Raw genomic sequence first — 14,954 nt, 5'->3', positions numbered from 1 at the left:
GTATACATGAATTTTCATGATTGACCGTAAACTGGTAGCAGAATGACAAATGAGTTAATCAACGAATTGTCTCCATCTAACAGGAACACAAAACATTTCATTTTTATTTATTTCTTCACATTTGACTAATTTTACCTGATCAAGCTATGAGTCTGACATAATTGACTCACTCAGCTAGCCGATTTTGGGTAATTACCATTGTGACATTCTCTCCTTGACACAAATTGGTTCTTTACCTTCAGAAGTCCCTGTTTTCTAGGGTCTGCTTTCTAGGTGTTGGCCAGAACAGTGGGGACAGAACCCCGATATGTCTGTGAAGAGAGCATGGAGGATGTCTGCATTGGAAGCTACACTTCATGATGCTGAAAGATTAAGCCCAAGATAGGTTCAGTCAAACTGGAGCATAGAAGAGAGATTATGAAACAATAGCACCCCAGTCCAGACCCTAAGTGCTAGCCCCAGAGCTGGGCCCGCTCTGACATGTGGTTTAATGAGCTCATAATCTGTCTCCTTGGACTGAGCAAGTTCTGTCTGATTTTCTTTTGGATTTAAACAAAGATGCCCAGGCAGGTCCCTGCAGCTTCTCAGAGACAGCTCTTGACCCTAACCCCAGAGAATGAAAAGGGAGAAGAGATGCTATTTCCAACAGGAAGGATCTTTTGCAAAGACATGTATAACCCTGCAAGGACCTGGCACTGACTTTAAGAATAGGGCCGTCATGAGGGAAGAAATTCCGTCAATCATTAGTACATGCAACAAACAGGCAGGAGGTGCTGAGAGCCCAGCAGGGGCTTGTAATTCTGCAGGAAGCTGGCTGCAGCACCTAGGTCTCACAGAGTAAACCTCCTGGGGAGACAACTGCTCAGAGAAAGAATCTGTCACTGAGCTACTGGTCACTGGAGGTTGTATGGAAGTGACCTGAATGTGGCATTCCAATCCTGAGTACACATGGCTCAGTAGATTTCAGGAAATTAGAACATGCAAGGGAGATAATAATCATTTTCTAACGATTCATGAATAATCAGAACATTGCCTTTGACATTTGCAGCTGCTTTGTAGGAAGAAACAGGGTATGTAGGAAGAGAGAATTAAGTTACAAAAATAATAAGGAATACACCCCACACATGCCCACAGTCATAGATTTGCACACTCATACACACACTCATGCGTATATGCACAGGGACACAAACATGCACACACATACGTGAATGCACCCATACACGCACACAAACACCCAGGACTGCATAAACCCTCAGAATTCTCAAGCTCGTGCTTTGCCATACAGACAACACAGAAGGTATGAAGTTGTCAGGGTGTCCCCATCAGTAATTCTGATGACTCGGTGGGATTCATCTCACTGCATGCTAGATTTGGTAGTGTCTCCTCGATTTCTTCTTCCCTGGTAAGGAAAATGAGCAGAGAGTTGCAAAAAGAATGTTCTTCTTAGTAAGAACAAAATGTTTTATTGCTCATTTTCTGTTTCTAAAAACAAAAGAAAACAAAAAACCAAAAACCTATCTAACGACAGCTGTGTTCCTTGCTCAGGTTCCACAGATGTTGTCAAAACAGCACAGTCAAACATAAAAAGACCCCAACTTGTGTGAGGCAAATTATGCTTGCTGACTTTGTATCAGACCATCGTTTATCCCCCAACGATCATACTGGCAGTGAAGGGACATGATGGGATGCTAATGTCCTCTGCTTTTACTCAGTAGTAATGGTGTCACTTCTGCACTGTGTCTACAGCTAACTTCCTCTCCCCAAGACTGCCACCTTAAAACATGATAAGACAATGGGACGATTAATTATTCCATAAGTGAGGAATGTATTTAAGCACTGCAACAGACCCTCTCAAGCAGCTGTTTGAAGACCCACAGGACTAAAGCTTGCTCAGTTTCCTGAGTTCAAACTCAAAAGTCCTGATGTTTTCTCTCTTTCCTTCTTCCAGCTCCTCCTTTTCCAGCTTCTTGCTCTATTTTTTTCTCTTATCAATTGTGTGTATGTATGTGTATGTGTATACATGTTCCTATGAGTGGGTACAGGTCATGCAGACCACAGTGTATGCAGAGGTCAGAGGATGACCTCTGGCTGGTATCAGTCTTTATCTAACATGAGAGAGGTCTCTTTTTCCATTGTTTCCCACCATGAAGGCCAGGCCAAGCGGTCATTGAGCTTCTGGGGATTCTCCTGTCTCAACCCTTTATCTCACATACAAAAGCTGAGATTACATATGTGTGCTAGGAAGGCTGGCTTTGTGGGGCTCTGGAGATCTGAACCCAGGTCCTCATGCGTGTGTGGCAAGAGTTTTCCCCACTGAGAAATCTCTGCAGCTCCTTTTTTTTTTTGTTTTTGCAACTCCAAACAATTCATCTTTGATTTCCCTACCAAACTACTGAGTCTGTTCTTTTATGTATAAGAATAAGATCCTGTAAAAGGGACCCAAGTCCCCCAATTACACCTTGGTCAAGCTCAACCTGAGACCAACACATTATGCTTTTCAACCACGCAACTAACACCATGCCCTTTATCTCTTTTTAAGTTGTTTTTCAGTCGGTTTTCTATAGCTGAGGTCTATAAGCCAACACTAATATTCCGTAATATAAGGGAGAAATGGTGAGGCAAGTTGAAGGCTAAAAGTGTCTGGAAGCAGGCTAGCCAGGGCAGGAAGTCTTCCTGGAAGAGGTGGCACGAGGTCTGAATGACATAGGGGTCAGCCCTGCAGAGCAGAGAGGAACAGCTATCTCCAAGGAGTGCCTATGATGTTCTCCCTTCTGTCCTGGATGGTTACATTATCCCAGTTTACTCCAGTGTTGCTTACAGGGTCACAACCTGCTTGGTTCCTCATACCCTGGTTTTCAACCACCTAATAGTGTTCAGTTTCACTACAAGTTTATCAACAGTGACAGAAATATAGAGAGAAACGGGAGGGAAAGGAGAGAGAAGAGGGGAGAGGGATAGGGAAGGGAAAGGGGGGCAGGGAGGGGAAGTGGGGTAGGAAAGAGAGAAGTATCTGGAGGATGTTTCAAAATGATCCAAGAGCTCTCTGGCTCGTTTTGGAAATGGTGGATGAGAATTGCCTAATGATAACAGCAGAGTGTGAGGGCAGCATTGCACGTGACTCCTTTGTGAGTTTGCCAGAGCCTGAGTCTTTGAGCTAATTGTTGTCTGTCCCTTGGTGACAAGGATTAAAGAAATAAAAAAGGAAAAGAAAGAAATCAGTTCGAGGGCAAATGTCAGAAACAGGGCAAGAAACATCTTGCAAAACCCACTTGTGTGGGAGGCTGAGGGGAGATCTTTTCATGGCCTCATGTTAAACATTTCAGAAGCAGACCTGGAAACACAATGGCTGGGCCTTTAGATTAAATGGCACTTTCTGAATCAAGTACATCCCTAGAGGACAAGATTAGCAGGAAGATGGAAAGAAAGGACTAGAAGGTCACCGAGAGAGGGAGGGAAGGAGAGGGAGATAAGGAAGGCTAGAATGAGAAATATACAGCAAAGTTATACCTGTTACCATCATCTTGTTTACATCTTGCTTCTACTTGATCAGCCTAATCAAATATTGTCAGCAACCGCCTCACCAAGCTGAGCCTTGCCTGCCAGCTTTTTCCTGAAAGCATCTTGCTTTAAAATTCCCTCGCCTGGTGATACGGTTCACTGGCACTTGCCGCCAAGCCTGATGGTCAGAGCTAGAACCTACAAGTTGCCCTCTGACCTCTACACTCATGCCATGACATGTAAGCCAACCCTCAAATAAGACAAGTCTTATAGATCCATGTAACGCAAGTTCCAATTTTAAAACAAGCAGTCACTTCTCATTTTCAGTGTGAGCTAGAAATAGCGGGTCCCAGGAGGGTGCTAGAGTTGTTACCCTCAGGCAACCAAATAAATACAAACAAAACCATCGAAGTAAAGAAATAGACTTAAATCTCCCATTCTGGTGTTTTTCTCAGCAAAGCAAAAACAAGAAGCCCACAAGCTTTTAGGTAGCATTTGTTCTGTTTTCCTTACATATTTTATTTATATTTCTTACTTCCGCAGTGTTTTCCTGCTTCAGGAACTAATAGGAAAAGAAATTTTATGTAAGTTTTCCAGTAAGCTGGTTTTTCCAAAATTGCTTCCATCATCTTCCTTATTTGAATTATGCAAATTGTTAGTGAAACGTTTTTGTTTTCTGTTTCTGCCCGAGTATTAGTTACTTTTCTGTTGCTGTGATGAAATGCTGTGATGAGACGTCATGACAGCAAGCAATTTCAGGAAGGGTTTTTATTTCCGGTGGGGAAGGCACAACATGGTGGCAAGAGAAGGAGGGCCAGGCGAGCAAATAGTTATCTTTACACAGGAAGCAGAAAGAGACTAGGAAGTGAGGCGAGGCGGCACAAACTCTCAAAGCCCAAAACCAGTGATGTACTTCCTTCAGCAAGGCTTCGCCTCCTAAAGCTCCCCAAACAGCACCCCCTGCTGGGGATTAGGTGTTCCTACACCTGAGCCTGTGGTGGGGAAATTTTATTTCCTTCTGTCTCTCTACCCTCAAGCACACATTCTCATCAACGGGGGATCTCATTAGAGTTATTTTCATTCAATGATCTCTACTGAATTTTACTGAAGTATCATTTTGTCCACATACGTGGCTTATCTCATTCCCTGGGAGGAAGTCGATTCAAAATTCATATTTTTGTGGTTGCTTGGTATGCTCCCTCTGTGCATGTAGGGCGAGCATTCATGTTAATGCTGCCTGTTTCATATGCACCTTGCCTTTCAGTCACCAATATGCTATAAACTACTGCATGGATGTTTATTTTCATAATGATACCTATATGGAGCCGACTGATAACATATTGGTGGTCTCTCTCCCATGGTATCCTGCTACTTGCTGGAGCTGTCACATTTCTTTTAGCTATGTGAATTTAAAGTTTTTCCATACCAGTCGGCCATTATTTCTAATACAAAACTGCTTTTATGTATATTATATATGTGTCTGTTATTTATTTATTTATTTGCACCTTATAATTGTATCCACTACATTAAATCATTCCCCTAAGAAAACTGCTTAAAAATTATTTGTCACAGAAGAGTGATGTGAAAGAGAGAATTCCTCTTTACATTCCCTGTGACAATGATTTCCTTATGATGGAGGGTGGGATGTGTGTGTGTGTGTCCAGTGCACGTGTGGGTATCAGAGGATAACTCACAGAAGTTGGCTCTTTCCTTTCATTTTCTGGGTCCTAAAGACTGAACTCAGGTCATCTGGTATGGTAGCAAGCTATTACCAGTTCAACCATCTTGCCAGCCCATGTAAAAACTTTGTTAGAACGGAAGTGTGCTTTATGCTGTAGTATAGCATGTGGACTAAGAAACCGAACTACTAGATTGTTCTAAAAGGGAAAAGAGAAGAGTAATAAAGAACCAGCATTTAGCAAGCACAACATCTTTGTAACTTCTTTCAGTTCAACTTTGAACAGTGTTGACAGATAAAATGTAGGACACCAGTCAAATTTGAGTTTCAGATAAACACGGTTATGTGTTTAGCATATTGAAAACACCACAGACATATCTCGTCATAAAGTTACTTCTTCTCCTGAAGATTAGAGCAACTGAGATGGTGATCAGTACTCAAGTGGCCATTCATGATCCTAACCCACATGGCTTTTTTTTCTTCTTCATGGTTTACTGTGATGGTTTGAGCAAGTATGGCCCCCATAGGCTCACACATTTGAATGCTTAGTCACCAGGGAGAAGAACTCTTTGAAAGGATTAGAAGGATTAGGATTCTTGTTATAGAGGAAATATGTCACTGGGAGTGAGCTTTGAGGTTTCAAAAGTCCATGTCAGACCAAGTCTCTCTCTCTCTCTCTCTCTCAACCTGCACATTAGAATGTAGTTCTTAGCTACTGCTCTAGTGTCATCTGTGCCAACAAGCTCTCCACCATAATAATGGACTAAACCTCTAAAACTGTAAGCAAGCCCCCAAATAAATGTTTGTTTGTTTTTTATAAGAGTTGCCTTGGTCATGGTGTTTTTTCACAGCAATAGAACAGTGACTAAGACATTTATCTAGCCATTTTCCTCCAGGTAACGATAAGAAGGTTGTGAGTAAGTTGAGATAGTTTCAACATCAAGATGAGGCAGCTTAACATTTTAAAATATGGTTACAGACAATCTTTTTTATGCATCTGAAAATGTAGCAAATGAAGTTTATTCTTACTTTATGCTATATGTGATGCATGGTTGCCTTGGCCCAAACCCCAGCTGTGAATATTAGGGTCAGAGACTTACCCCGTTTGGCAGTCATCTTGGTCATCATTCCACCCAGCTTAATCTTACAAATGAAGAAAGCACATCTCAGATGTTGTTAACAGAGGACCTAGTTCACTAGCACAGCCCTTGGCCTCTCTTCCTGCAAGAGTTCACACAGCCTGCTGGTATTTGTCTGTTGTGGTTTATGGAAGGTGTGCCAGAAAACGCTTGGGCAACACTTATGTAGATGTATTTTTAAAGCTATTTTATTGGGTTCTTATATCTCTCACCCTTCCAACCTTTATTCCACCCTAATCCCATCCAACTCCCTAACACTAGGTAGGAGAGAAAGAAGGTGAGAGGGTAAAGGGGGTACAGATCTCTTTAGGCTATTTCCTGCTGATCAGGGACATCAGGTTCCTAGGGGCAAGTCTAAATATCTCCAACTTCGGAACCCTTTGCTCATGAACACTTGACAAACTGCAACAATAGCAACCAGGAGCAGCAGGGGGAGCAGCCACTGCCTCCTACTTCTTCTGCTCCTCCCCCCATCCCTCTCTGGGCGCTGGCATTTATTTCTTCTCCAGAGTCCCCAGAATTAAAACTATATTGCAGCTGGCAAAAATCATGCTCCTCCTAGAGACGACCACAGTTAATCACTGTGGCCAAACAGAAGGAGCCCCTTATCCCACACCTGGGATTTAAACAAAAACATAGTCGCATAACAAAGCTGGGCTTTTAAAGAAACCAAAACTCTCGCTGCACTTACACATAAGAGGAAGCCACATGGACTGAGGCTCTGCAGAGAAAGGGTGCAGGAAGTAGAGGAGGAGAAAGAAGTGAGGAAGTAGTTGGGAGCAGGATGTAAAGGAAGAGGATAGGAAGTAGAGGAAGATGAGTTGAAGTACAAGAGGAAAGCAGGAAGTAAAAGAGGAGGAGGGTAGGAGGGAGTTGGAAAGGCAGGCGGGTAAAAAGCCCCTTGGAGAACATGCTGTGCGTTATCTGTGACTTCTATGCACCCCCTTGTCTTTCCAGACACCCTTCTTCCAAGAAAAGAGAAAGCTCCTAGGATCAGGTTTGTTATGAATGCAAAGACCAACTTCTGACACAGACACATTCTCCAGCCTGGGAACTCCAGTTGCTAAGCTCCTCTGCTTTCCACAGGTGCAGGAAATACCACTTCCTTCCTAATCTGCAAAGCAAATCTAACATTTTGGTTTTACCTTTCTAGTGCTTGTACAACTCGGCTTTTAAATCTCCCTCAACTCCATGTTACCCGAGCAGGCCCTGGGCTCAGTGTTGACAGTCCGTAGCCTTGGACCAGGAGAGCTAACATTTAAAGAAGGATTATCTTTATCGGGGCTGTGAATAACTATTACCATGTTTATTAATTCTCCAAACAGAGGAATATTTTGTTACATTACTCCGACTCTCAGCCCCATCCAGGTAAAACAATATCCATAGCGTAAGGGTGTTTGTACTGAATACTGGACAACATACCTCTCATAGTCAAGTGGGATATAAGAAAAAAGGCTCATCAAAAGTTTGCAAACCTCTGAGTTGATGGAGTGATAATGTCTTTGAAAACAGAATGAACCAGAGAGGATACTGATGTTGCACCAGAGCCATGAAATTGTGGGAAGTTCTGAGACTTAGTTTGTCCAGATTTAAGATTAGCACTTATTTGCATATCAAAGCTGAAATGGGAAGTCCATTTCATTTTTTAAAATGCTGCAGAAATATCTTAAGTCCTGACTTACTATTAAAGTCCCTGACTTACTATTAACACAAAACGAGGAGTTGGGGAGCTCACAGTCACTGATAACCCTATTTCCAGGGAACCCAATGCCCTCTTCTGGCCTCTAAGGGAACTTCACTCATGTGATAGACACACATATTGCAGGCAAAACACCCAGACACCTAAAATTAAAATAAATAAATCTACACAAAAACTAAAACACAAAACTGGACAGTCTCTCAGGAAGTGTCACAGAGTTTGGCTTCAGCACAAGGAGTCCCTAACAGAAAGAACATGTTAAGAAGGAAATGCTACATCTCTCTCTACCTCATTACCACTTCTATGTTTCACTTCTAATGTGTTTGCATAATTTGAGCATTTTATTGAGTGAGAGAATAATTATCTTGATTGGGGTGATAGAGCATTTAGCAGTTAAGGTCATGCCAGGCTGAAGTTGTTATCCTGCATTAACAAATGTAATTACTCAAAACACAGGATATGTGAGCTGGATTCTTCGCATCATTGGAAAACACAGTTAGAATGTTTGGGGGAACTTGACAGAACAGTCAGTTTGCGACCCCTCTTGCTTGGAGGGAAAGAAAACCCTGCCAAGTCATGATGTAAACAATAAAGAACATCTTCATATTTAAAACCTTCCTTGGATTTCAGAGGTTTGGAAGGTGAGTCTCCTTAGTGTTTAGGGAGACCTGGATGTCAGAAGATGTGGTGTTGACAGACACTGCATTAAGATTACTTCATGGAGCCTGGCGGTGGCACATGCCTTTAATCCTAGCTCTCTGAAGGCAGAGGCAGATGGATCTTTGTGAGTTCAAGGCCAGCCTGGTCTATAAAGTGAGTTCTAGGACAACCAGGGCTACAGAGAGAAACCCTGTCTTTGAAAACCAAAAACTAACTAACTAACTAACTAAATAAATAAATAATAAAATTGCGCACACACACACACACACACAGCTACACATAACTAAGAGTGAAATTCTTTTCATGAAAGAAAGGAAGACTTTTCTGTCATTGCCCCACTTCTGTACTGTTCACATTTTATTCTTATTTTTGTGACCTTTTCTTTGGATATCTAATTTTAAACTAGAAATACTTTGTTCTCTATGGAGTATGACATGATATGTAACTTGAGCTTATTAAATGTAGCTTTATTTTTTTCAACTGAGAAAGAGAGAGAGAGAGAGAGAGAGAGAGAGAGAGAGAGAGAGAGAGAGCAGTTTCATTATCTGCCCCCATTGGATGCTTATGAATGGTTCAGAGTGTGAATAGACCAGTGTCAGGAATGTCAGTGTTCTCCTCAGTCTGCTGAGGGCCTCCCATGGTGTGAGCTGGCCAAAGCAGCTAGCGCATGAGCAGAAACGAACCTATTTTTCAAAGGCTCGATCTTGCTGCTTTGTTTTGTTTTCTGGACTGAACATCTTCGCCATCTGTCCCGAGAATTTAACAGGTGAGTTTTGCGATCCTTCCAGTCCTCACTTCCGTCCTTAGAGAGGGATTTATCTGAAAGAAAGATTGGGATAAGGGATTAGTAGGCACAGCTCTACCATCCAGGGTCCTCTGGCCTCTTCTCAACTGGAGTAGAGGCCAGGCACGGCCTGTGTATACTGGGAGAGGCCACAGTCCTGGGTGGCAGGAGCTCTAAGGACTCTCCCGGTGCACAGGCCCTGCGCGTGTTCTCATGCAGTCCTGCTGCTAAGGGTCCAGACAGGGCTGTCTCTACCTCCCCAGCCACTATGTTCACCTCTTGTGTGGTCAGTTCTCTCTCCACTCAGACAAGGGGCTAAATGTTGATGATGAGGCGATGGTGGCACCGTGGCGGCCTGGGCCAAGGTGTGCCCCCTGAGGAACTACACGCCATGCAACAGATCCTGTATGAAGTAGGTTTATTGTGGGAAAGGGAGAGGGGACCTGGGAAAGGGATAGAGTGAGTGGCCCATGAGGGCAGAAAGAGAGAGGGCTGGGAGGGAGAGAAAGAGGAGACCTATGACAGAGAGAGGGAGAGAGAGGGGATGAGGGAGGGAGGGACAGAGAGGGGAGGGTGAAGGGGACAGTAGAGGGGAATGAGAGGGGGGAGAGAGAGAGAGCAGAGGGAGAACAGAGAGATTGAGAGACCTGGGGTGGGATGCAGGCCCCTTTATCTGGGACATATCTGGCAGTGGCAGGTGATGACATAAGATGTGGCTATCATGTTCCTGGGACAGACTAGTGGGACTGCCAGTGCGTTAACACTATGTATCTTCCATTTACCTTTCAAATCAGGTTTTCATCCTCTGCATGCTCTCTGTGCACCGAGAGGCTGACCTTTATGCATGAAGCCACCCGGTTCTGCTTCTAGAAACTTCCTTGGCCTTTCTTTTTAATGCTCAAGAGATGCCTACGGTCTTCACTCCAGCACAAAGACAACTGATTCATAGGGACCATTGAGACATTGCTCACCTGAGCAAGAAGCTGGTGGGAACATCATTAAGTCTTAAAATACTTAGTTTTTAAGTATTTTAAGACTTAGTTCCTTTAAAATGCATGTATGTTCTTCCTTCAGAAGATCTTTGTTGATTTTCTTGAGAGTCAAATTTATTATTTTTATCCCCTTCATCTCCTCCCAGGCTGAGGGAGGGAAGATGGGACTGGGAGGGGAGGTAGTATAGGCTAACAACCAGGGTGTAAAGTGAGTAAAAAATAAATATTTTTTAAAAATTTTTGTTATTTTTAAACATCAGTTTTAAAGCATTTCTTAAACACTGTGGTGCTAGCCATACTAGCTGTTGCAGTCCAAATTAAACACTCTGAGGATGTAATTTAAAGATAAAATAAAAATTATCTTTTTTGTGTTAATATTATGATTTTAGATTATGTGTGCACAAGCATGCTCTTGGTCCCCTCCTCTCCCCTCCCCTCCGTTTCCCTCCTCTCTTCATATTGTCCATATTTAAGTGTTATCCTTGCTTTGTAAAGGGCTCACTTATTTAGCTGTCTTTGAATTGCCCAGTCTTTTTGGGGGTCTCTTTTCTCCTGAAAGCCTTGGTGAGGGTGCCTTAGGGAAAGCTCCCTCTATGTGCCACACCTTCCTACAACGCTGGAGCAACTACATCCCTGGCCAGGATGGAGAGAGGGCAAGCACTGCAGAGAGCTCCCGTGGGACCCCTGCCCAAAGCCTCTAGTTACTCCTTGCTGATGTTTTCCTCTCATTCCAATAAGGCATTTTGTTTGCTTTTTATTCATTGTAAAACCTCAGGCAGCGGACGCCCAAACCAACACATCTTCCTCTAAGCATCACTCCCAGCTTGCCCTCAGCCAGGTCTGAATTGAGCATGCCATGGGCAAGTCTTCCCCAGCTGTGGCCAAAGATCTCATTCCCTAGTGATGCATGCAGAACTCTTCCCGGGAAAGCTAAGAACGAGGCACCTTGCTCATTCCCTCCCAAGCTGGTGAGGGCACAAACACAGATGAATTCTGCTCTGTATAATCACTCCAGTGAAGACCCAGAGCCACAGGCAAGCACTGAAGGTGTTCCCGGAAATGATGGCATGATGCAGTCAGAATTTCATCTGCTTCAGGAGGGTTATTGAGAAGAAATGAAAAAGCAAATAATTTAGCACAAGAAACTAGGGTGCCGCTGCTAGAGAAAACTAAGAATTTTGGAGTTGGCTCAGAATGCTTCTCAGAAGTGAGGAAGATGCTCAGTGGTGTGTGAAAGATGCTGAGCCCCCCTTGAGTGTGCAATCATGACAATTGGCACAGAGAGTTCAGGGGTGAGTGGGGAGAAATTATCAGGAACTGAGATGGGGAGTCAGAAACTGGGTGTGGGGGGAACCTCACTATAAACCTACAGAGATTTAGCATTGTGTCCCACCTGCAGGAGTGTGGGAAGCCAAAAAGGAGCCAGGTGGGCACAGTTGGCCAGTCAGCCAGGGTGATTCTCATGCAAACCGGGCACAGTAAGGAGGTTGGATGGAGAAACCTAGGAAAAGAGTCAAATGAGGGGAAAGTGTGTGAGAAGAGAAGCTCCCTGCCTCTTCTGTGGACAGTTGTGTTAACATTGAAGCGGTCCCCAAGAATGTGTGCCCAGGAAAATGCTCAGTAGACGTGGAACTGAAGGGTTGGTTTGGCTGTTAGAACATTTGTTAAGGCCTCACGGAGTCCAAAGGCAGTGTTGTAAGTGCTCTGTGACACAAAGCCCAGTCGTGAGATTTAGAATCTGTTTCCTAGACTGCAGGGCTTCTGCAGAGCCTATGAGGGTCCCGAAACAGATACTGATGTCTGTGGCTTGTATAGTGGAATGAACAGCGGTGGTGTGTAGACCCGGAGATAAGTATGTATCAGTAGCCACACTGTCATATTTAATGTGACGAGAGAACCGACGTGAAATCTAATACAGTCTGCATCTCCAACTTGTCCAGACAGGAAGGCAACTCAGCTAGCTGCAGAGATGTGTTTTCTTTCTTGATTTTTCCACTCAGAAGGGTAGAGCTGAGAGCCACTGGGGATTATTCCTGGGTCGTGTGTGTGTGTGTGCGTGTGTGTGTACATATTGCATGCATATGAATGCATAGTACACACACACACACACACACACAGCAGGATGTCAGATGTCTCCCCCTCCCCCCATAACTCTGCATTACTACTCTGAAACATCCTCTCTTACCTAACCAGAGCTTGCTGTTTGGCTAGGCCGGCCAGTGAGCTCTTGGGATCTCCCTGTCTCAGCCCCACCAGTGCTGGGGTTACAGACACCTATAGCCTTGCCTGCTTTTTCACACGGGTGCTGGGAATTTGAACTCAGGTCCTCAGGCTTGCAGAGCAAGTGCCCTCTCAGTCTTTAGTCTTAATGAAGGATCTTCCCTCACTGTCCTTGGTGTACTTCAGAACGAGGGATAGTGATTCCTTGTATATCTCATTGTCCGTCATTGTGTTCAGGGCTATTGGCTCTTTTACATGTGTTTAAAGTCTGTATGTTAGGTGTATGCAGTGTCTTTGTTACTGTTTCTATCACTGAGCAACTTGGGGAGAAAAGGAGGGCTCATTTCAGCTTACAGAACTCCATTATCAGGGGAAGCCAAGGCAGGAACCTGAAGGCAAGACTCAAAGCAGAGGCCATAGAGAAATTCTGCTTACTGGCTCATGGCTTACACATCCTGATATCCCATAGCCCCCAGCACCACCTGTCTAAAGGTGGCACCACCCACCATGAGCTGGGTCCTCCCACGTCAGTCATTAATCAAGAAAGCATCCCACAGCTTTGCCCACAGGCCAGTCTGGCCTCTTCTTAACTGAGGCTCCCTCCTTCCGGTTGACTCCACCTTGTGTCAAGTTGACATAACACAAAACAGCACAGACAGCAAGAAGAAGGAGTCTCACCTCTGGCCCTACATGTTTTAAAAAATCTAACAATTGAGAGGGATCTCTACTAATAGCTATTTGTTCTAAAAGATGCAGTTCAGGGGCCTCTTCTCCTGCAGGGAAATTCTGCAGTCAGTTGGCAATGCAATGTAGTAAGGTAGAGCGTTGCGGAGGTGATATATTATCAATAACATGCAAGCAATGAAGCCCCCCCCCCCCCCACGGTCTTAGCATCATGTAATAGAGCTGCAGTTCTCAACCTGTGGGTCAAGACACCGCAAGGGTCGCGTATCAGATATGAGATATTTACGTTATGATTCATAACAGCAGCAAAATTGCAGTTATGTTGTAGCAATGAAATAACTTTATGGTTGGGGGTCACCACAACGTGAGGAACTGTGTTAAAGGGTCTGCAGCATTAGGAAGGTTGAGAACCACCTTTACAAAGGGTGTTACAGTCTGGACCTGAAATGCCCTTGACAAAGACAACTGTGTTACATAGGCTTGGTCTCAATCACCAAGGGAGTACTCAGGGATGACGTTTGGGGAAGTCATTGGATCATGGGGGCTCTGATCAGGACGTGTGTATAATTTGGTGGGCTACTGAAAGGAGGCAGGGACAGGAGGTGGGATCCTGCTGGAAGAAGTGCTAGGGGGCTACGCCCCGTCATTGCCCCTTCCTTTACCCTCACCCCTGCCTCTCTCTTGCCTTGCTGACTGCATGAGGCAAGTTACTTTACCCGGACCCCAATCTGCCATCCCACAGCCCTGAAACAAGTCAGTCAGTTGAACACATTCATAAACTCTGAAGTTTATTTCTCTGGAAAGCTTCTTACAGCTGTGGAAAGCTGACTAACACGGAGAGTGTAGGCACCCCCCAGGTCGGAATGAACGTCAGCCAGGGCAGATTTACAGGGCCATAGAGTCTCCTGCCGCGGGCCCCACGCCCCACCCCCTCCCTTCAGTCTAACAAGGCTGTAACCGCACTCCCTCACCCAGCCTTAAGGGAATTTAGAGCATTTAAACCAGAACCTTTCACTCTAAGAAGCCTGTCATTGTTAACCCCCTCTGTGCCTTTGAGATGCAAATATACCATTAAAAGCTTTTTCCCCTTTTACAACCCAAGATTCTTCTTAAGGAACTGGAGCCATCCTGCTGAGAGAGACCCATCCAAGAAAGTAAAGCCCATTTCAGTCCTGGTGGGAAAAAAGGAGCCCACCTTGGGAGTAGAGCTCTCTCTCTCTCTCTCTCTCTCTCTCTCTAGATTACAGGATAGGAGAAGTTTACTTGGAGAGCACATTTAGCTCCAAAGAACAAAATAATGAGAGGCTCAGATAAATGGATGGAATTGGACATCTTTAAGTTAAAAGGTTAAAAGCAATAAGCCACATTCAGAAAGACACATGCAACATGCTTGCTTTCATAGGCAGAATATAAATTCTCCCCCTCTCCCATCACACACACATGAAAGGAGAAATAAATAGAGGTACTGGGTAGATCAACAGAGATATGTCATGAAAGCAGAAGGGGGGGCATCTTGGGGGAGTGAAAAAGACCAGGAAGAAGGGAGGGTTGGGAAGAGCAAATAAGAATAAAGTTTAATGGCATGTTTAAAAATACCACA

At 44.2% G+C, this 14,954-nt stretch overlaps 1 long non-coding RNA gene across 1 annotated transcript; it reads left to right on the top strand.

Annotated features, from left to right (window-relative positions):
• Positions 1-9,304: 9,304 nt before the first annotated feature.
• LOC132653501 (uncharacterized) lies at positions 9,305-10,767 on the top strand. The gene is made up of 3 exons (XR_009591231.1): positions 9,305-9,440; positions 9,750-9,870; positions 10,253-10,767. It is a non-coding gene; the product is annotated as an uncharacterized LOC132653501 (long non-coding RNA).
• The last annotated feature ends 4,187 nt before the right edge of the window (positions 10,768-14,954 follow it).

Source organism: Meriones unguiculatus, chromosome 4 (genome assembly GCF_030254825.1).
Source record: "Meriones unguiculatus strain TT.TT164.6M chromosome 4, Bangor_MerUng_6.1, whole genome shotgun sequence".
Lineage (NCBI taxonomy): Eukaryota > Metazoa > Chordata > Mammalia > Rodentia > Muridae > Meriones > Meriones unguiculatus.
The sequence above is the reverse complement of the archived record's forward strand: the minus strand, read 5'-3'. Positions and strand labels throughout refer to the sequence as shown.